A 24,494-nucleotide genomic window follows, 5' to 3' on the forward strand; every position below is an offset into this window, starting at 1 on the left:
ATGCATCTTGCTGCCTTTCCAATGAAGCAAGTTTAATTTAGTAATAGGTGAAAAACCATCCTTACAAAGGTGTTAATCAGAGACTTGGCTTTGTGGACACTTTTCAGAGAACAAATTTGTTAGCATAAAAATAAAGCCAGAAAATGAAGAGCTGTTTAATCACTCGATTGGATTTTTCTGCCAGCATATTTTTTTTCTCTGCAACCCACTGCTAAATTGTGCTTCCTAGCTGTTTTTTATAAAATCACTGAATCAAATCTAACTCTGATTACATCAGAGAAGGCCATGTACCCTACACCATAAGATGAGGTTTGAAATTTTGACTTGTCTACTTAAATATCACCAAAATCTGATCACAAGGTTAATTATGTCCCTGGGTGGGATTGAACCACCAACCTTTTGGTTAATAGCCAAACACACTAACCGATTGCACCACAGAGACACTTTGCAAAAGTCCATACTGACAAAGGCTAATAAGCATTCATCTAAAACGTTTCCTAGAAAAACTTTAAAAAGTCAATAATCTGGAGAGTTTTTGTAAGATGTTTCTTCCATCAACCAACGAAGAAACACATTGGTACTTTCCCATGATGAGTGAGTGCTTCAGGATCTCTTGCACTTACATGTGCAGCAGAGTACTGCAATGGAAGCATGCTGGGCCCATAACCCAGAGGTAGGCAGATTGAAACTATCCTCTGCTATATGCATTTTTTTGTTTGTTAATTAAAGTAATCCAAAACTGGGATTGATATTTTGGCTCTTTTATTTTTACTTAAAGTACAATAACTTTTACCATTTTAATTTGTTTTAATAGTATATTGACAGTATAGTTTTCTATCAAAAATCCACTTAATTTTCTTTACCCTGTTATTAAAATGGTAATTGACAAAAAAACTACATTGTCACCAGAAGAGCAATACAAAATGTACAAGTGATATATTAAAATCATCTTTCCAGCTTGAATTTCAATGATGCATTGGGGCAACAATTTTGTGAGAAACATCTTCACCCTTAAATAAAGATTTTCGTAATTCCTTACCTGTGTGCTAATTAGATACCACCTTGTTTTCACATTAAACAGACTTCCACATGAGAAAGCAGCAAGGATGCAGTGGCGTTAATGTTTCCTGGTGTCAACCTGTATTATTTCAGTAGACATTGAAATGAGGATACATCTTGCTGCCTTTCCAATGAAGCAAGTTTAATTTAATAATAGGTGAAAAACCATCCCTACAAAGGTGTTAATCAGAGACTTGGCTTTGTGGACACTTTTCAGAGAACAAATTTGTTAGCATAAAAATAAAGCCAGAAAATAAAGAGCTCTTTAATCACTCAATTGGATTTTTCTGCCAGCATATTTTTTTTCTCTGCAACCCACTGCTAAATTGTGCTTCCTAGCTGTTTTTATAAAATCACTGAATCAAATCTAACTCTGATTACATCAGAGAAGGCCAGGTACCCTACACCATAACAGGGGGTTTGAAATTTTGACTTGTCTACTTAAAGATCACCAAAATCTGATAACAAGGTCAATTAGGTCCCTGGGTGGGATTGAACCACCAACCTTTTGGTTAATAGCCGTACATACTAACTGATTGCGCCACAGAGACACTTTGCAAAAGTCCATACTGACAAAGGCTAATAAGCATTCATCTAAAACGTTTCCTAGAAAAACTTTAAAAAGTCAATAATCTGGAGAGTTTTTGTAAGATGTTTCTTCCATCAACCAACGAAGAAACACATTGGTACTTTCCCATGATGAGTGAGTGCTTCAGGATCTCTTGAACTTACATGTGCAGCAGAGTACTGCAATGGAAGCATGCTGGGCCCATAACCCAGAGGTAGGCAGATTGAAACTATCCTCTGCTATATGCATTTTTTTTTGTTAATTAAAGTAATCCAAAACTGGGATTGATATTTTGTCTCTTTTATTTTTACTTAAAGTACAATAACTTTTACCATTTTAATTTGTTTTAATAGTATATTGACAGTATTGTTTTCTTTCAAAAATCCACTTCATTTTCTTTACCCTATTATTAAAATGGTAATTGACAAAAACAAACTACATTGTCACCAGAAGAGCAATACAAAATGTACAAGTGATATATTAAAATCATCTTTCCAGCTTGAATTTCAATGTTGCATTGGGTCAACAATTTTGTGAGAAACATCTTCACCCTTAAATAAAGATTTTCTTAATTCCTTACCTGTGTGCTAATTAGATATCACCTTGTTTTCACATTAAACAGACTTCCACATGAGAAAGCAGCAAGGATGCAGTGGCGTTAATGTTTCCTGGTGTCAACTTGTATTATTTCAGTAGACATTGAAATGAGGATGCATCTTGCTGCCTTTCCAATGAAGCAAGTTTAATTTAGTAATAGGTGAAAAACCATCCTTACAAAGGTGTTAATCAGAGACTTGGCTTTGTGGACACTTTTCAGAGAACAAATTTGTTAGCATAAAAATAAAGCCAGAAAATGAAGAGCTGTTTAATCACTCGATTGGATTTTTCTGCCAGCATATTTTTTTTCTCTGCAACCCACTGCTAAATTGTGCTTCCTAGCTGTTTTTTATAAAATCACTGAATCAAATCTAACTCTGATTACATCAGAGAAGGCCAGGTACCCTACACAATAAGAGGGGGTTTGAAATTTTGACTTGTCTACTTAAATATCACCAAAATCTGATCACAAGGTCAATTACGTCCCTGGGTGGGATTGAACCACCAACCTTTTGGTTAATAGCCGAACACACTAACCGATTGCGCCACCGAGACACTTTGTAAACAGTACATACTGACAAAGGCTAATAAGCATACATCTAGAACGTTTCCTAGAAAAATATTAAAAAATCAATAATCTGGAGAGTTTTTGTAAGATGTTTCTTCCATCAACCAATGAATAAACACATTGGTACTTTCCCATGATGAGTGAGTGCTTCAGGATCTCTTGCACTTACATGTGCAGCAGAGTACTGCAATGGAAGCATGCTGGACCCATAACCCAGAGGTAGGCAGATTGAAACTATCCTTTGCTATATGCATTTTTTTTGTTAATTTAAGTAATCAAAACTGGGATTGATATTTTTGCTCTTTTATTTTTACTTAAAGTACAATAACTTTTACCATTTTAATTTGTTTTAATAGTATATTGACAGTATAGTTTTCTTTCAAAAATCCACTTAATTTTCTTTACCCGATTATTAAAATGGTAATTGACAAAAAAAACTACATTGTCACCAGAAGAGCAATACAAAATGTACAAGTGATATATTAAAATCATCTTTCCAGCTTGAATTTCAATGATGCATTGGGGCAACGATTTTGTGAGAAACATCTTCACCCTTAAATAAAGATTTTCTTAATTCCTTACCTGTGTGCTAATTAGATATCACCTTGTTTTCATATTAAACAGACTTTTACATGAGAAAGCAGCAAGGATGCAGTGGCGTTAATGTTTCCTGGTGTCAACCTGTATTATTTCAGTAGACATTGAAATGAGGATGCATCTTGCTGCCTTTCCAATGAAGCAAGTTTAATTTAGTAATAGGTGAAAAACCATCCTTACAAAGGTGTTAATCAGAGACTTGGCTTTGTGGACACTTTTCAGAGAACAAATTTGTTAGCATAAAAATAAAGCCAGAAAATAAAGAGCTGTTTAATCACTCAATTGGATTTTTCTGCCAGCATATTTTTTTTCTCTGCAACCCACTGCTAAATTGTGCTTCCTAGCTGTTTTTATAAAATCACTGAATCAAATCTAACTCTGATTACATCAGAGAAGGCCAAGTACCCTACACCATAACAGGGGGTTTGAAATTTTGACTTGTCTACTTAAAGATCACCAAAATCTGATAACAAGGTCAATTACGTCCCTGGGTGGGATTAAACCACCAACCTTTTGGTTAAAAGCCGTACATACTAACTGATTGCGCCACAGAGACACTTTGCAAATTTCCATACTGACAAAGGCTAATAAGCATTCATCTAAAACGTTTCCTAGAAAAACTTTAAAATGTCAATAATCTGGAGAGTTTTTGTAAGATGTTTCTTCCATCAACCAACGAAGAAACACATTGGTACTTTCCCATGATGAGTGAGTGCTTCAGGATCTCTTGCACTTACATGTGCAGCAGAGTACTGCAATGGAAGCATGCTGGGCCCATAACCCAGAGGTAGGCAGATTGAAACTATCCTCTGCTATATGCATTTTTTTTTGTTAATTAAAGTAATCCAAAACTGGGATTGATATTTTGTCTCTTTTATTTTTACTTAAAGTACAATAACTTTTACCATTTTAATTTGTTTTAATAGTATATTGACAGTATTGTTTTCTTTCAAAAATCCACTTCATTTTCTTTACCCTATTATTAAAATGGTAATTGACAAAAACAAACTACATTGTCACCAGAAGAGCAATACAAAATGTACAAGTGATATATTAAAATCATCTTTCCAGCTTGAATTTCAATGATGCATTGGGTCAACAATTTTGTGAGAAACATCTTCACCCTTAAATAAAGATTTTCTTAATTCCTTACCTGTGTGCTAATTAGATATCACCTTGTTTTCACATTAAACAGACTTCCACATGAGAAAGCAGCAAGGATGCAGTGGCGTTAATGTTTCCTGGTGTCAACTTGTATTATTTCAGTAGACATTGAAATGAGGATGCATCTTGCTGCCTTTCCAATGAAGCAAGTTTAATTTAGTAATAGGTGAAAAACCATCCTTACAAAGGTGTTAATCAGAGACTTGGCTTTGTGGACACTTTTCAGAGAACAAATTTGTTAGCATAAAAATAAAGCCAGAAAATGAAGAGCTGTTTAATCACTCGATTGGATTTTTCTGCCAGCATATTTTTTTTCTCTGCAACCCACTGCTAAATTGTGCTTCCTAGCTGTTTTTTATAAAATCACTGAATCAAATCTAACTCTGATTACATCAGAGAAGGCCATATACCCTACACCATAAGAGGAGGTTTGAAATTTTGACTTGTCTACTTAAATATCACCAAAATCTGATCACAAGGTTAATTACGTCCCTGGGTGGGATTGAACCACCAACCTTTTGGTTAACAGCCAAACACACTAACCGATTGCGCCACAGAGACACTTTGCAAAAAGTACATACTGACAAAGGCTAATAAGCATACATCTAGAACGTTTCCTAGAAAAACATTAAAAAATCAATAATCTGGAGAGTTTTTGTAAGATGTTTCTTCCATCAACCAACGAATAAACACATTGGTACTTTCCCATGATGAGTGAGTGCTTCAGGATCTCTTGCACTTACATGGGCAGCAGAGTACTGCAATGGAAGCATGCTGGACCCATAACCCAGAGGTAGGCAGATTGAAACTATCCTTTGCTATATGCATTTTTTTGGTTAATTTAAGTAATCAAAACTGGGATTGATATTTTTGCTCTTTTATTTTTACTTAAAGTACAATAACTTTTACCATTTTAATTTGTTTTAATAGTATATTGACAGTATAGTTTTCTTTCAAAAATCCACTTAATTTTCTTTACCCTGTTATTAAAATGGTAATTGACAAAAAAACTACATTGTCACCAGAAGAGCAATACAAAATGTACAAGTGATATATTAAAATCATCTTTCCAGCTTGAATTTCAATGATGCATTGGGGCAACAATTTTGTGAGAAACATCTTCACCCTTAAATAAAGATTTTCGTAATTCCTTACCTGTGTGCTAATTAGATATCACCTTGTTTTCACATTAAACAGACCTCCATGTGAGAAAGCAGCAAAGATGCAGTGGCGTTAATGTTTCCTGGTGTCAACCTGTATTATTTCAGTAGACATTGAAATGAGGATGCATCTTGCTGCCTTTCCAATGAAGCAAGTTTAATTTAGTAATAGGTGAAAAACCATCCTTACAAAGGTGTTAATCAGAGACTTGGCTTTGTGGACACTTTTCAGAGAACAAATTTGTTAGCATAAAAATAAATTCCAGAAAATGAAGAGCTGTTTAATCACTCAATTGGATTTTTCTGCCAGCATATTTTTTTTCTCTGCAACCCACTGCTAAATTGTGCTTCCTAGCTGTTTTTTATAAAATCACTGAATCAAATCTAACTCTGATTACATCAGAGAAGGCCAGGTACCCTACACAATAAGAGGGGGTTTGAAATTTTGACTTGTCTACTTAAATATCACCAAAATCTGATCACAAGGTCAATTACGTCCCTGGGTGGGATTGAACCACCGACCTTTTGGTTAATAGCCGAACACACTAACCGATTGCGCCACCAAGACACTTTGCAAACAGTACATACTAACAAAGGCTAATAAGCATACATCTAGAACGTTTCCTAGAAAAATATTAAAAAATCAATAATCTGGAGAGTTTTTGTAAGATGTTTCTTCCATCAACCAATGAATAAACACATTGGTACTTTCCCATGATGAGGGAGTGCTTCAGGATCTCTTGCACTTACATGTGCAGCAGAGTACTGCAATGGAAGCATGCTGGACCCATAACCCAGAGGTAGGCAGATTGAAACTATCCTTTGCTATATGCATTTTTTTTTGTTAATTTAAGTAATCAAAACTGGGATTGATATTTTTGCTCTTTTATTTTTACTTAAAGTACAATAACTTTTACCATTTTAATTTGTTTTAATAGTATATTGACAGTATAGTTTTCTTTCAAAAATCCACTTAATTTTCTTTACCCTATTATTAAAATGGTAATTGACAAAAAAAACTACATTGTCACCAGAAGAGCAATACAAAATGTACAAGTGATATATTAAAATCATCTTTCCAGCTTGAATTTCAATGATGCATTGGGGCAACAATTTTGTGAGAAACATATTCACCCTTAAATAAAGATTTTCGTAATTTCTTACCTGTGTGCTAATTAGATATCACCTTGTTTTCACATTAAACAGACTTCCACATGAGAAAGCAGCAAGGATGCAGTGGCGTTAATGTTTCCTGGTGTCAACCTGTATTATTTCAGTAGACATTGAAATGAGGATGCATCTTGCTGCCTTTCCAATGAAGCAAGTTTAATTTAGTAATAGGTGAAAAACCATCCCTACAAAGGTGTTAATCAGAGACTTGGCTTTGTGGACACTTTTCAGAGAACAAATTTGTTAGCATAAAAATAAAGCCAGAAAATGAAGAGCTGTTTAATCACGCAATTTGATTTTTTTGCCAGCATATTTCTTTTTCTCTGCAACCCACTGCTAAATTGTGCTTCCTAGATGTTTTTATAAAATCACTGAATCAAATCTAACTCTGATTACATCAGAGAAGGCCAGGTACCCTACACCATAACAGGGGGTATGAAATTTGACTTGTCTACTTAAAGATCACCAAAATCTGATAACAAGGTCAATTAGGTCCCTGGGTGGGATTGAACCACCAACCTTTTGGTTAATAGCCGTACATACTAACTGATTGCGCCACAGAGACACTTTGCAAAAGTTCATACTGACAAAGGCTAATAAGCATTCATCTAAAACGTTTCCTAGAAAAACTTTAAAAAGTCAATAATCTGGAGAGTTTTTGTAAGATGTTTCTTCCATCAACCAACGAAGAAACACATTGGTACTTTCCCATGATGAGTGAGTGCTTCAGGATCTCTTGCACTTACATGTGCAGCAGAGTACTGCAATGGAAGCATGCTGGGCCCATAACCCAGAGGTAGGCAGATTGAAACTATCCTCTGCTATATGCATTTTTTTTTGTTAATTAAAGTAATCCAAAACTGGGATTGATATTTTGGCTCTTTTATTTTTACTTAAAGTACAATAACTTTTACCATTTTAATTTGTTTTAATAGTATATTGACAGTATTGTTTTCTTTCAAAAATCCACTTCATTTTCTTTACCCTATTATTAAAATGGTAATTGACAAAAACAAACTACATTGTCACCAGAAGAGCAATACAAAATGTACAAGTGATATATTAAAATCATCTTTCCAGCTTGAATTTCAATGATGCATTGGGGCAACGATTTTGTGAGAAACATCTTCACCCTTAAATAAAGATTTTCTTAATTCCTTACCTGTGTGCTAATTAGATATCACCTTGTTTTCATATTAAACAGACTTTTACATGAGAAAGCAGCAAGGATGCAGTGGCGTTAATGTTTCCTGGTGTCAACCTGTATTATTTCAGTAGACATTGAAATGAGGATGCATCTTGCTGCCTTTCCAATGAAGCAAGTTTAATTTAGTAATAGGTGAAAAACCATCCTTACAAAGGTGTTAATCAGAGACTTGGCTTTGTGGACACTTTTCAGAGAACAAATTTGTTAGCATAAAAATAAAGCCAGAAAATAAAGAGCTGTTTAATCACTCAATTGGATTTTTCTGCCAGCATATTTTTTTTCTCTGCAACCCACTGCTAAATTGTGCTTCCTAGCTGTTTTTATAAAATCACTGAATCAAATCTAACTCTGATTACATCAGAGAAGGCCAAGTACCCTACACCATAACAGGGGGTTTGAAATTTTGACTTGTCTACTTAAAGATCACCAAAATCTGATAACAAGGTCAATTAGGTCCCTAGGTGGGATTAAACCACCAACCTTTTGGTTAAAAGCCGTACATACTAACTGATTGCGCCACAGAGACACTTTGCAAATTTCCATACTGACAAAGGCTAATAAGCATTCATCTAAAACGTTTCCTAGCAAAACTTTAAAAAGTCAATAATCTGGAGAGTTTTTGTAAGATGTTTCTTCCATCAACCAACGAAGAAACACATTGGTACTTTCCCATGATGAGTGAGTGCTTCAGGATCTCTTGCACTTACATGTGCAGCAGAGTACTGCAATGGAAGCATGCTGGACCCATAACCCAGAGGTAGGCAGATTGAAACTATCCTCTGCTGTATGCTTTTTTTTTTGTTAATTAAAGTAATCCAAAACTGGGATTGATATTTTGGCTCTTTTATTTTTACTTAAAGTACAATAACTTTTACCATTTTAATTTGTTTTAATAGTATATTGACAGTATTGTTTTCTTTCAAAAATCCACTTCATTTTCTTTACCCTATTATTAAAATGGTAATTGACAAAAACAAACTACATTGTCACCAGAAGAGCAATACAAAATGTACAAGTGATATATTAAAATCATCTTTCCAGCTTGAATTTCAATGATGCATTGGGTCAACAATTTTGTGAGAAACATCTTCACCCTTAAATAAAGATTTTCTTAATTCCTTACCTGTGTGCTAATTAGATATCACCTTGTTTTCACATTAAACAGACTTCCACATGAGAAAGCAGCAAGGATGCAGTGGCGTTAATGTTTCCTGGTGTCAACTTGTATTATTTCAGTAGACATTGAAATGAGGATGCATCTTGCTGCCTTTCCAATGAAGCAAGTTTAATTTAGTAATAGGTGAAAAACCATCCTTACAAAGGTGTTAATCAGAGACTTGGCTTTGTGGACACTTTTCAGAGAACAAATTTGTTAGCATAAAAATAAAGCCAGAAAATGAAGAGCTGTTTAATCACTCGATTGGATTTTTCTGCCAGCATATTTTTTTTCTCTGCAACCCACTGCTAAATTGTGCTTCCTAGCTGTTTTTTATAAAATCACTGAATCAAATCTAACTCTGATTACATCAGAGAAGGCCATGTACCCTACACCATAAGAGGAGGTTTGAAATTTTGACTTGTCTACTTAAATATCACCAAAATCTGATCACAAGGTTAATTACGTCCCTGGGTGGGATTGAACCACCAACCTTTTGGTTAATAGCCGAACACGCTAACCGATTGCGCCACAGAGACACTTTGCAAACAGTACATACTGACAAAGGCTAATAAGCATACATCTAGAACGTTTCCTAGAAAAACATTAAAAAATCAATAATCTGGAGAGTTTTTGTAAGATGTTTCTTCCATCAACCAATGAATAAACACATTGGTACTTTCCCATGATGAGTGAGTGCTTCAGGATCTCTTGCACTTACATGTGCAGCAGAGTACTGCAATGGAAGCATGCTGGACCCATAACCCAGAGGTAGGCAGATTGAAACTATCCTTTGTTATATGCATTTTTTTTTGTTAATTTAAGTAATCAAAACTGGGATTGATATTTTTGCTCTTTTATTTTTACTTAAAGTACAATAACTTTTACCATTTTAATTTGTTTTAATAGTATATTGACAGTATAGTTTTCTTTCAAAAATCCGCTTAATTTTCTTTACCCTATTATTAAAATGGTAATTGACAAAAAAAACTACATTGTCACCAGAAGAGCAATACAAAATGTACAAGTGATATATTAAAATCATCTTTCCAGCTTGAATTTCAAAGATGCATTGGGGCAACAATTTTGTGAGAAACATCTTCACCCTTAAATAAAGATTTTCGGAATTTCTTACCTGTGTGCTAATTAGATATCACCTTGTTTTCACATTAAACAGACTTCCACATGAGAAAGCAGCAAGGATGCAGTGGCGTTAATGTTTCCTGGTGTCAACTTGTATTATTTCAGTAGACATTGAAATGAGGATGCATCTTGCTGCCTTTCCAATGAAGCAAGTTTAATTTAGTAATAGGTGAAAAACCATCCCTACAAAGGTGTTAATCAGAGACTTGGCTTTGTGGACACTTTTCAGAGAACAAATTTGTTAGCATAAAAATAAAGCCAGAAAATGAAGAGCTGTTTAATCACGCAATTTGATTTTTTTGCCAGCATATTTCTTTTTCTCTGCAACCCACTGCTAAATTGTGCTTCCTAGATGTTTTTATAAAATCACTGAATCAAATCTAACTCTGATTACATCAGAGAAGGCCAGGTACCCTACACCATAACAGGGGGTATGAAATTTGACTTGTCTACTTAAATATCACCAAAATCTGATAACAAGGTCAATTGGTGGGATTGAACCACCAACCTTTTGGTTAATAGCCGTACATACTAACTGATTGCGCCACAGAGACACTTTGCAAAAGTTCATACTGACAAAGGCTAATAAGCATTCATCTAAAACGTTTCCTAGAAAAACTTTAAAATGTCAATTATCTGGAGAGTTTTTGTAAGATGTTTCTTCCATCAACCAACGAAGAAACACATTGGTACTTTCCCATGATGAGTGAGTGCTTCAGGATCTCTTGCACTTACATGTGCAGCAGAGTACTGCAATGGAAGCATGCTGGGCCCATAACCCAGAGGTAGGCAGATTGAAACTATCCTCTGCTATATGCATTTTTTTTTGTTAATTAAAGTAATCCAAAACTCGGATTGATATTTTGTCTCTTTTATTTTTACTTAAAGTACAATAACTTTTACCATTTTAATTTGTTTTAATAGTATATTGACAGTATTGTTTTCTTTCAAAAATCCACTTCATTTTCTTTACCCTATTATTAAAATGGTAATTGACAAAAACAAACTACATTGTCACCAGAAGAGCAATACAAAATGTACAAGTGATATATTAAAATCATCTTTCCAGCTTGAATTTCAATGATGCATTGGGTCAACAATTTTGTGAGAAACATCTTCACCCTTAAATAAAGATTTTCTTAATTCCTTACCTGTGTGCTAATTAGATATCACCTTGTTTTCACATTAAACAGACTTCCACATGAGAAAGCAGCAAGGATGCAGTGGCGTTAATGTTTCCTGGTGTCAACTTGTATTATTTCAGTAGACATTGAAATGAGGATGCATCTTGCTGCCTTTCCAATGAAGCAAGTTTAATTTAGTAATAGGTGAAAAACCATCCTTACAAAGGTGTTAATCAGAGACTTGGCTTTGTGGACACTTTTCAGAGAACAAATTTGTTAGCATAAAAATAAAGCCAGAAAATGAAGAGCTGTTTAATCACTCGATTGGATTTTTCTGCCAGCAAATTTTTTTTCTCTGCAACCCACTGCTAAATTGTGCTTCCTAGCTGTTTTTTATAAAATCACTGAATCAAATCTAACTCTGATTACATCAGAGAAGGCCATGTACCCTACACCATAAGAGGAGGTTTGAAATTTTGACTTGTCTACTTAAATATCACCAAAATCTGATCACAAGGTTAATTACATCCCTGGGTGGGATTGAACCACCAACCTTTTGGTTAACAGCCAAACACACTAACCGATTGCGCCACAGAGACACTTTGCAAAAAGTACATACTGACAAAGGCTAATAAGCATACATCTAGAACGTTTCCTAGAAAAACATTAAAAAATCAATAATCTGGAGAGTTTTTGTAAGATGTTTCTTCCATCAACCAACGAATAAACACATTGGTACTTTCCCATGATGAGTGAGTGCTTCAGGATCTCTTGCACTTACATGGGCAGCAGAGTACTGCAATGGAAGCATGCTGGACCCATAACCCAGAGGTAGGCAGATTGAAACTATCCTTTGCTATATGCATTTTTTTTGTTAATTTAAGTAATCAAAACTGGGATTGATATTTTTGCTCTTTTATTTTTACTTAAAGTACAATAACTTTTACCATTTTAATTTGTTTTAATAGTATATTGACAGTATAGTTTTCTTTCAAAAATCCACTTAATTTTCTTTACCCTGTTATTAAAATGGTAATTGACAAAAAAACTACATTGTCACCAGAAGAGCAATACAAAATGTACAAGTGATATATTAAAATCATCTTTCCAGCTTGAATTTCAATGATGCATTGGGGCAACAATTTTGTGAGAAACATCTTCACCCTTAAATAAAGATTTTCGTAATTCCTTACCTGTGTGCTAATTAGATATCACCTTGTTTTCACATTAAACAGACTTCCATGTGAGAAAGCAGCAAAGATGCAGTGGCGTTAATGTTTCCTGGTGTCAACCTGTATTATTTCAGTAGACATTGAAATGAGGATGCATCTTGCTGCCTTTCCAATGAAGCAAGTTTAATTTAGTAATAGGTGAAAAACCATCCTTACAAAGGTGTTAATCAGAGACTTGGCTTTGTGGACACTTTTCAGAGAACAAATTTGTTAGCATAAAAATAAATTCCAGAAAATGAAGAGCTGTTTAATCACTCAATTGGATTTTTCTGCCAGCATATTTTTTTTCTCTGCAACCCACTGCTAAATTGTGCTTCCTAGCTGTTTTTTATAAAATCACTGAATCAAATCTAACTCTGATTACATCAGAGAAGGCCAGGTACCCTACACAATAAGAGGGGGTTTGAAATTTTGACTTGTCTACTTAAATATCACCAAAATCTGATCACAAGGTCAATTACGTCCCTGGGTGGGATTGAACCACCAACCTTTTGGTTAATAGCCGAACACACTAACCGATTGCGCCACCGAGACACTTTGCAAACAGTACATACTGACAAAGGCTAATAAGCATACATCTAGAACGTTTCCTAGAAAAATATTAAAAAATCAATAATCTGGAGAGTTTTTGTAAGATGTTTCTTCCATCAACCAATGAATAAACACATTGGTACTTTCCCATGATGAGGGAGTGCTTCAGGATCTCTTGCACTTACATGTGCAGCAGAGTACTGCAATGGAAGCATGCTGGACCCATAACCCAGAGGTAGGCAGATTGAAACTATCCTTTGCTATATGCATTTTTTTTGGTTAATTTAAGTAATCAAAACTGGGATTGATATTTTTGCTCTTTTATTTTTACTTAAAGTACAATAACTTTTACCATTTTAATTTGTTTTAATAGTATATTGACAGTATAGTTTTCTTTCAAAAATCCACTTAATTTTCTTTACCCTATTATTAAAATGGTAATTGACAAAAAAAACTACATTGTCACCAGAAGAGCAATACAAAATGTACAAGTGATATATTAAAATCATCTTTCCAGCTTGAATTTCAATGATGCATTGGGGCAACAATTTTGTGAGAAACATCTTCACCCTTAAATAAAGATTTTCGTAATTTCTTACCTGTGTGCTAATTAGATATCACCTTGTTTTCACATTAAACAGACTTCCACATGAGAAAGCAGCAAGGATGCAGTGGCGTTAATGTTTCCTGGTGTCAACCTGTATTATTTCAGTAGACATTGAAATGAGGATGCATCTTGCTGCCTTTCCAATGAAGCAAGTTTAATTTAGTAATAGGTGAAAAACCATCCTTACAAAGGTGTTAATCAGAGACTTGGCTTTGAGGACACTTTTCAGAGAACAAATTTGTTAGCATAAAAATAAAGCCAGAAAATGAAGAGCTGTTTAATCACGCAATTTGATTTTTTTGCCAGCATATTTCTTTTTCTCTGCAACCCACTGCTAAATTGTGCTTCCTAGATGTTTTTATAAAATCACTGAATCAAATCTAACTCTGATTACATCAGAGAAGGCCAGGTACCCTACACCATAACAGGGGGTATGAAATTTGACTTGTCTACTTAAAGATCACCAAAATCTGATAACAAGGTCAATTAGGACCCTGGGTGGGATTGAACCACCAACCTTTTGGTTAATAGCCGTACATACTAACTGATTGCGCCACAGAGACACTTTGCAAAAGTTCATACTGACAAAGGCTAATAAGCATTCATCTAAAACGTTTCCTAGAAAAACTTTAAAAAGTCAATAATCAGGAGAGTTTTTGTAAGATGTTTCTTCCATCAACCAACGAAGAAACACATTGGTACTTTCCCATGATGAGTGAGTGCTTCAGGATCTCTTGCACTTACATGTGCAGCAGAGTACTGCAATGGAAGCATGCTGGGCCCATAACCCAGAGGTAGGCAGATTGAAACTATCCTCTGCTATATGCATTTTTTTGTTTGTTAATTAAAGTAATCCAAAACTGGGATTGATATTTTGTCTCTTTTATTTTTACTTAAAGTACAATAACTTTTACCATTTTAATTTGTTTTAATAGTATATTGACAGTATTGTTTTCTTTCAAAAATCCACTTCATTTTCTTTACCCTATTATTAAAATGGTAATTGACAAAAACAAACTACATTGTCACCAGAAGAGCAATACAAAATGTACAAGTGATATATTAAAATCATCTTTCCAGCTATAATTTCAATGATGCATTGGGGCAACGATTTTGTGAGAAACATCTTCACCCTTAAATAAAGATTTTCTTAATTCCTTACCTGTGTGCTAATTAGATATCACCTTGTTTTCACATTAAACAGACTTCCACATGAGAAAGCAGCAAGGATGCAGTGGCGTTAATGTTTCCTGGTGTCAACCTGTATTATTTCAGTAGACATTGAAATGAGGATGCATCTTGCTGCCTTTCCAATGAAGCAAGTTTAATTTAGTAATAGGTGAAAAACCATCCTTACAAAGGTGTTAATCAGAGACTTGGCTTTGTGGACACTTTTCAGAGAACAAATTTGTTAGCATAAAAATAAAGCCAGAAAATAAAAAACTGTTTAATCACTCAATTGGATTTTTCTGCCAGCATATTTTTTTTCTCTGCAACCCACTGCTAAATTGTGCTTCCTAGCTGTTTTTATAAAATCACTGAATCAAATCTAACTCTGATTACATCAGAGAAGGCCAAGTACCCTACACCATAACAGGGGGTTTGAAATTTTGACTAGTCTACTTAAAGATCACCAAAATCTGATAACAAGGTCAATTAGGTCCCTGGGTGGGATTGAACCACCAACCTTTTGGTTAATAGCCGTACATACTAACTGATTGCGCCACAGAGACACTTTGCAAAAGTCCATACTGACAAAGGCTAATAAGCATTCATCTAAAACGTTTCCTAGCAAAACTTTAAAAAGTCAATAATCTGGAGAGTTTTTGTAAGATGTTTCTTCCATCAACCAACGAAGAAACACATTGGTACTTTCCCATGATGAGTGAGTGCTTCAGGATCTCTTGCACTTACATGTGCAGCAGAGTACTGCAATGGAAGCATGCTGGACCCATAACCCAGAGGTAGGCAGATTGAAACTATCCTCTGCTGTATGCTTTTTTTTTTGTTAATTAAAGTAATCCAAAACTGGGATTGATATTTTGGCTCTTTTATTTTTACTTAAAGTACAATAACTTTTACCATTTTAATTTGTTTTAATAGTATATTGACAGTATTGTTTTCTTTCAAAAATCCACTTAATTTTATTTACCCTATTATTAAAATGGTAATTGACAAAAACAAACTACATTGTCACCAGAAGAGCAATACAAAATGTACAAGTGATATATTAAAATCATCTTTCCAGCTTGAATTTCAATGATGCATTGGGGCAACGATTTTGTGAGAAACATCTTCACCCTTAAATAAAGATTTTCTTAATTCCTTACCTGTGTGCTAATTAGATAATTAGATATCACCTTGTTTTCACATTAAACAGACTTCCACATGAGAAAGCAGCAAGGATGCAGTGGCGTTAATGTTTCCTGGTGTCAACCTGAATTATTTCAGTAGACATTGAAATGAGGATGCATCTTGCTGACAGCCAACATCCCGAAGGCGAGTATTGGAGGGAGGGTTAGGACCGGGGGAGGGGGTGTTAGGGAAGGCACTAGGGGGGGGGGGGGTTAGTCCTAGCTGCCACCCCCTGAGGGTTAGCCCTATCCGCCACCCCCCCAGAGGGTTAGGATTAGGTATCATATGACTGCTGGAATCCCGAGCGCCGGATGCCATACCCAACCCCCTTTACTTTTTCAGGCATTTCTATCTCTCCTCTCTCTATGGTGTTCCGATTGCCCACTTTCCCTTGTGCTTTTCTCTCTCTCTCTCCTTTGTTTAGAGCATCAGTTTCTGTAGTCCACTTTATCCTTATTTTTTCCAGTGTTTCACTATCTCTCTGATGTAATGAGGATGTATGGTCTAGAGGGATCAGTAATGCATTGTACTGTATAGAGGCGTCAGGGATATAGCGTAGGGTATAGAGGCGTCAGGGATGTAGCGTAGGTTATAGAGGCATCAGGAATGTAGCGTAGGGAATAGAGGCATCAGGGATGTAGCGTAGGGTATAGAGGCGTCAGGGATGTAGCATAGGGAATAGAGGCGTCAGGGATGTAGCGTAGGGAATAGAGGCGTCAGGGATTTAGCTTAGGAAATATAGGCATCAGGGATGTACTAGCAGGTATATAGAGGTCAGTGTACTGTATAGAGGGTAGAGATGAGCGGGTTCGGTTCCTCGGAATCCGAACCCGCCCGAACTTCAGGTTTTTTTACACGGGGCCGAGCGACTCGGATCTTCCCGCCTTGCTCGGTTAACCCGAGCGCGCCCGAACGTCATCATCCCGCTGTCGGATTCTCGCGAGGCTCGTATTCTATCGCGAGACTCGGATTCTATATAAGGAGCCGCGCGTCGCCGCCATTTTCACACGTGCATTGAGATTGATAGGGAGAGGACGTGGCTGGCGTCCTCTCCGTTTAGACTAGAGTACTAGAGAGAGACACAAATTTTGGGGAGCATATTATTAGGAGGAGTACTACTTGCTGCTGATAGTGTGACCAGTGACCACCAGTTTAATTAATCCGTTCTCTGCCTGAAAAAAAACGATACACAGTGTGACACAGTCACATACCATATCTGTGCTCAGCCCAGTGTGCTGCATTATATGTAATACTGTATATCATTATCTGACTGTGCTGAGTGCTCACTGCTCACACAGCTTAATTGTGGGGGAGACTGGGGAGCAGTTATAGCAGGAGTACATATTTTAAGTACAGTGCACACTTTTGCTGCCAGAGTGCCACTGCCAGTGTGACTGACCAGTGACCACTGACCACCAGTATTGTGATTGTCTGCTGACCACCAGTATATTGTGATTGTCTGCCTGAAAAAGTTAAACACTCGTCGTGTGGTGTTTTTATAAACGCATTCTGCAGACAGTGTCCAGCAGGTCCGTCATTACATAATATATACCTGTCCGGCTGCAGTACTAGTGTGATATATATATATATTTTAATTTTATCTCACTATCATCCAGTCTATATTAGCAGCAGACACAGTACGGTAGTCCACGGCTGTAGCTACCTCTGTGTCGGCAGTCGCTCGTCCATCCATAATTGTATACCACCTACCCGTGGTTTTTTTTTTCTATCTTCTTGATACTAGTAGCTTACTTTAGGAGTCTGCAGTGCTGAGTCTGACAGACAGTGTCCAGCAGGTCCGTCATTACATAATATATACCTGTCCGGCTGCAGTACTAGTGTGATATATAATATATATATATTTTAATTTTATCTCATTATCATCCAGTCTATATTAGCAGCAGACACAGTACGGTAGTCCACGGCTGTAGCTACCTCTGTGTCGGCAGTCGCTCGTCCATCCATAATTGTATACCACCTACCCGTGTTTTTTCTTTTCTTCTATCTTCTTGATACTAGTAGCTTACTTTAGGAGTCTGCAGTGCTGACAGACAGTGTCCAGCAGGTCCGTCATTACATAATATATACCTGTCCGGCGCCAGTACTAGTGTGATATATATATATATATATATATTTTAATTTTATCTCATTATCATCCAGTCTATATTAGCAGCAGACACAGTACGGTAGTCCACGGCTGTAGTAGCTACCTCTGTGTCGGCAGTCGCTCGTCCATCCATAATTGTATACCACCTACCCGTGTTTTTTTTTTTTTCTATCTTCTTGATACTAGTAGCTTACTTTAGGAGTCTGCAGTGCTGACAGACAGTGTCCAGCAGGTCCGTCATTACATAATATATACCTGTCCGGCTGCAGTACTAGTGTGATATATATATATATTTTAATTTTATCTCATTATCATCCAGTCTATATTAGCAGCAGACACAGTACGGTAGTCCACGGCTGTAGCTACCTCTGTGTCGGCAGTCGCTCGTCCATCCATAATTGTATACCACCTACCCGTGTTTTTTTTTTTTCTATCTTCTTGATACTAGTAGCTTACTTTAGGAGTCTGCAGTGCTGACAGACAGTGTCCAGCAGGTCCGTCATTACATAATATATACCTGTCCGGCTGCAGTACTAGTGTGATATATATATATATATATATTTTAATTTTATCTCATTATCATCCAGTCTATATTAGCAGCAGACACAGTACGGTAGTCCACGGCTGTAGTTACCTCTGTGTCGGCAGTCGCTCGTCCATCCATAATTGTATACCACCTACCCGTGGTTTTTTTTTTTCTATCTTCTTGATACTAGTAGCTTACTTTAGGAGTCTGCAGTGCTGACAGACAGTGTCCAGAAGGTCCGTCATTACATAATATATACCTGTCCGGCTGCAGTACTAGTGTGATATATATATATATATTTTAATTTTATCTCATTATCATCCAGTCTATATTAGCAGCAGACACAGTACGGTAGTCCACGGCTGTAGCTACCTCTGTGTCGGCAGTCGCTCGTCATCCATAAGTATACTAGTATCCATCCATCTCCATTGTTTACCTGAGGTGCCTTTTAGTTGTGCCTATTAAAATATGGAGAACAAAAATGTTGAGGTTCCAAAAATAGGGAAAGATCAAGATCGACTTCCACCTCGTGCTGAAGCTGCTGCCACTAGTCATGGCCGAGACGATGAAATGCCAGCAACGTTGTCTGCCAAGGCCGATGCCCAATGTCATAGTACAGAGCATGTAAAATCCAAAACACCAAATATCAGTAAAAAAAGGACTCAAAAATCTAAAATAAAATTGTCGGAGGAGAAGCGTAAACTTGCCAATATGCCATTTACCACACGGAGTGGCAAGGAACGGCTGAGGCCCTGGCCTATGTTCATGGCTAGTGGTTCAGCTTCACATGAGGATGGAAGCACTCAGCCTCTCGCTAGAAAAATGAAAAGACTCAAGCTGGCAAAAGCACAGCAAAGAACTGTGCGTTCTTTGAAATCCCAAATCCACAAGGAGAGTCCAATTGTGTCGGTTGCGATGCCTGACCTTCCCAACACTGGACGTGAAGAGCATGCGCCTTCCACCATTTGCACGCCCCCTGCAAGTGCTGGAAGGAGCACCCGCAGTCCAGTTCCTGATAGTCAGATTGAAGATGTCAGTGTTGAAGTACACCAGGATGAGGAGGATATGGGTGTTGCTGGCGCTGGGGAGGAAATTGACCAGGAGGATTCTGATGGTGAGGTGGTTTGTTTAAGTCAGGCACCCGGGGAGACACCTGTTGTCCGTGGGAGGAATATGGCCATTGACATGCCTGGTGAAAATACCCCAAAAATCAGCTCTTCGGTGTGGAAGTATTTCAACAGAAATGCGGACAACAGGTGTCAAGCCGTGTGTTGCCTTTGTCAAGCTGTAATAAGTAGGGGTAAGGACGTTAACCACCTCGGAACATCCTCCCTTATACGTCACCTGCAGCGCATTCATAATAAGTCAGTGACAAGTTCAAAAACTTTGGGCGACAGCGGAAGCAGTCCACTGACCAGTAAATCCCTTCCTCTTGTAACCAAGCTCACGCAAACCACCCCACCAACTCCCTCAGTGTCAATTTCCTCCTTCCCCAGGAATGCCAATAGTCCTGCAGGCCATGTCACTGGCAATTCTGACGAGTCCTCTCCTGCCTGGGATTCCTCCGATGCATCCTTGCGTGTAACGCCTACTGCTGCTGGCGCTGCTGTTGTTGCTGCTGGGAGTCGATGGTCATCCCAGAGGGGAAGTCGTAAGCCCACTTTTACTACTTCCACCAAGCAATTGACTGTCCAACAGTCCTTTGCGAGGAAGATGAAATATCACAGCAGTCATCCTGTTGCAAAGCGGATAACTGAGGCCTTGACAACTATGTTGGTGTTAGACGTGCGTCCGGTATCCGCCGTTAGTTCACAGGGAACTAGACAATTTCTTGAGGTAGTGTGCCCCCGTTACCAAATACCATCTAGGTTCCACTTCTCTAGGCAGGCGATACCGAGAATGTACACGGACGTCAGAAAAAGACTCACCAGTGTCCTAAAAAATGCAGTTGTACCCAATGTCCATTTAACCACGGACATGTGGACAAGTGGAGCAGGGCAGGGTCAGGACTATATGACTGTGACAGCCCACTGGGTAGATGTATGGACTCCCGCCGCAAGAACAGCAGCGGCGGCACCAGTAGCAGCATCTCGCAAACGCCAACTCTTTCCTAGGCAGGCTACGCTTTGTATCACCGGTTTCCAGAATACGCACACAGCTGAAAACCTCTTACGGCAACTGAGGAAGATCATCGCGGAATGGCTTACCCCAATTGGACTCTCCTGTGGATTTGTGGCATCGGACAACGCCAGCAATATTGTGTGTGCATTAAATATGGGCAAATTCCAGCACGTCCAATGTTTTGCACATACCTTGAATTAGAGATGAGCGGGTTCGGTTCCTCGGAATCCGAACCCGCCCGAACTTCAGCTTTTTTTACACGGATCCGAGCGACTCGGATCTTCCCGCCTTGCTCGGTTAACCCGAGCGCGCCCGAACGTCATCATGACGCTGTCGGATTCTCGCGAGGCTCGGATTCTATCGCGAGACTCGGATTCTATATAAGGAGCCGCGCGTCGCCGCCATTTTCACACGTGCATTGAGATTGATAGGGAGAGGACGTGGCTGGCGTCCTCTCCATTTAGATTAGGGTTGAGAGAGAGAGAGAGAGAGATTGACCTGAGGCTGTGATACTGTAGAAGAGAGTGCAGAGTTTAGTGACTGACGACCACAGTGACCACCAGACAGTGCAGTTGTTTGTTTTATTTAATATATCCGTTCTCTGCCTGAAAAAAACGATACACACAGTGACTCAGTCACATACCATATCTGTGTGCACTGCTCAGCCCAGTGTGCTGCATCAATGTATATATATATCTGACTGTGCTCAGCTCACACAGCTTATAATTGTGGGGGAGACTGGGGAGCACTGCAGTGCCAGTTATAGGTTATAGCAGGAGCCAGGAGTACATAATATTATATTAAAATTAAACAGTGCACACTTTTGCTGCAGGAGTGCCACTGCCAGTGTGACTAGTGACCAGTGACCTGACCACCAGTATATATAATATTAGTAGTATACTATCTCTTTATCAACCAGTCTATATTAGCAGCAGACACAGTACAGTGCGGTAGTTCACGGCTGTGGCTACCTCTGTGTCGGCACTCGGCAGCCCGTCCATAATTGTATATACCACCTAACCGTGGTTTTTTTTTCTTTCTTTATAGTCATACTAGTTACGAGTATACTATCTCTTTATCAACCAGTCTATATTAGCAGCAGACACAGTACAGTGCGGTAGTTCACGGCTGTGGCTACCACTGTGTCGGCACTCGGCAGCCCGTCCATAATTGTATATACCACCTAACCGTGGTTTTTTTTTCTTTCTTTATACATACATACTAGTTACGAGTATACTATCTCTTTATCAACCAGTCTATATTAGCAGCAGACACAGTACAGTGCGGTAGTTCACGGCTGTGGCTACCTCTGTGTCGGCACTCGGCAGCCCGTCCATAATTGTATATACCACCTAACCGTGGTTTTTTTTTCTTTCTTTATACATACATACTAGTTACGAGTATACTATCTCTTTATCAACCAGTCTATATATTAGCAGCAGACACAGTACAGTGCGGTAGTTCACGGCTGTGGCTACCTCTGTGTCGGCACTCGGCAGCCCGTCCATAATTGTATATACCACCTAACCGTGGTTTTTTTTTCTTTCTTTATACATACATACTAGTTACGAGTATACTATCTCTTTATCAACCAGTCTATATTAGCAGCAGACACAGTACAGTGCGGTAGTTCACGGCTGTGGCTACCTCTGTGTCGGCACTCGGCAGCCCGTCCATAATTGTATATACCACCTAACCGTGGTTTTTTTTTCTTTCTTTATACATACATACTAGTTACGAGTATACTATCTCTTTATCAACCAGTCTATATATTAGCAGCAGACACAGTACAGTGCGGTAGTTCACGGCTGTGGCTACCTCTGTGTCGGCACTCGGCAGCCCGTCCATAATTGTATATACCACCTAACCGTGGTTTTTTTTTCTTTCTTTATACATACATACTAGTTACGAGTATACTATCTCTTTATCAACCAGTCTATATTAGCAGCAGACACAGTACAGTGCGGTAGTTCACGGCTGTGGCTACCTCTGTGTCGGCACTCGGCAGCTCGTCCATAATTGTATATACCACCTAACCGTGGTTTTTTTTTCTTTCTTTATACATACATACTAGTTACGAGTATACTATCTCTTTATCAACCAGTCTATATATTAGCAGCAGACACAGTACAGTGCGGTAGTTCACGGCTGTGGCTACCTCTGTGTCGGCACTCGGCAGCCCGTCCATAATTGTATATACCACCTAACCGTGGTTTTTTTTTCTTTCTTTATAGTCATACTAGTTACGAGTATACTATCTCTTTATCAACCAGTCTATATTAGCAGCAGACACAGTACAGTGCGGTAGTTCACGGCTGTGGCTACCTCTGTGTCGGCACTCGGCAGCCCGTCCATAATTGTATATACCACCTAACCGTGGTTTTTTTTTCTTTCTTTATACATACATACTAGTTACGAGTATACTATCTCTTTATCAACCAGTCTATATATTAGCAGCAGACACAGTACAGTGCGGTAGTTCACGGCTGTGGCTACCTCTGTGTCGGCACTCGGCAGCCCGTCCATAATTGTATATACCACCTAACCGTGGTTTTTTTTTCTTTCTTTATACATACATACTAGTTACGAGTATACTATCTCTTTATCAACCAGTCTATATTAGCAGCAGACACAGTACAGTACGGTAGTTCACGGCTGTGGCTACCTCTGTGTCTGCACTCGGCAGGCAGTCCATAATTGTATACTAGTATCCATCTCCATTGTTTACCTGAGGTGCCTTTTAGTTGTGCCTATTAAAATATGGAGAACAAAAATGTTGAGGTTCCAAAATTAGGGAAAGATCAAGATCCACTTCCACCTCGTGCTGAAGCTGCTGCCACTAGTCATGGCCGAGACGATGAAATGCCAGCAACGTCGTCTGCCAAGGCCGATGCCCAATGTCATAGTACAGAGCATGTCAAATCCAAAACACCAAATATCAGAAAAAAAAGGACTCCAAAACCTAAAATAAAATTGTCGGAGGAGAAGCGTAAACTTGCCAATATGCCATTTACGACACAGAGTGGCAAGGAACGGCTGAGGCCCTGGCCTATGTTCATGGCTAGTGGTTCAGCTTCACATGAGGATGGAAGCACTCAGCCTCTCGCTAGAAAAATGAAAAGACTCAAGCTGGCAAAAGCAGCACAGCAAAGAACTGTGCATTCTTCGAAATCCCAAATCCACAAGGAGAGTCCAATTGTGTCGGTTGCGATGCCTGACCTTCCCAACACTGGACGTGAAGAGCATGCGCCTTCCACCATTTGCACGCCCCCTGCAAGTGCTGGAAGGAGCACCCGCAGTCCAGTTCCTGATAGTCAGATTGAAGATGTCAGTGTTGAAGTACACCAGGATGAGGAGGATATGGGTGTTGCTGGCGCTGGGGAGGAAATTGACCAGGAGGATTCTGATGGTGAGGTGGTTTGTTTAAGTCAGGCACCCGGGGAGACACCTGTTGTCCGTGGGAGGAATATGGCCGTTGACATGCCAGGTGAAAATACCAAAA

General features: G+C 38.3%; 3 non-coding genes across 3 annotated transcripts; all 3 read right to left on the reverse strand.

Moving 5' to 3' along the window:
• Window positions 1-368: 368 nt before the first annotated feature.
• On the reverse strand, window positions 369-442 carry TRNAN-AUU (transfer RNA asparagine (anticodon AUU)). Its single transcript has one exon. It is a non-coding gene; the product is annotated as a tRNA-Asn (tRNA).
• A 4,598-nt stretch (window positions 443-5,040) lies between these two features.
• TRNAN-GUU (transfer RNA asparagine (anticodon GUU)) lies at window positions 5,041-5,114 on the reverse strand. The gene has a single exon. It is a non-coding gene; the product is annotated as a tRNA-Asn (tRNA).
• A 4,597-nt stretch (window positions 5,115-9,711) lies between these two features.
• On the reverse strand, window positions 9,712-9,785 carry TRNAN-AUU (transfer RNA asparagine (anticodon AUU)). The gene has a single exon. It is a non-coding gene; the product is annotated as a tRNA-Asn (tRNA).
• Between the last annotated feature and the right edge of the window lie 14,709 nt (window positions 9,786-24,494).

The sequence above is a fragment of the Pseudophryne corroboree genome, unplaced genomic scaffold (genome assembly GCF_028390025.1).
Source record: "Pseudophryne corroboree isolate aPseCor3 unplaced genomic scaffold, aPseCor3.hap2 scaffold_2158, whole genome shotgun sequence".
Taxonomy (NCBI): domain Eukaryota; kingdom Metazoa; phylum Chordata; class Amphibia; order Anura; family Myobatrachidae; genus Pseudophryne; species Pseudophryne corroboree.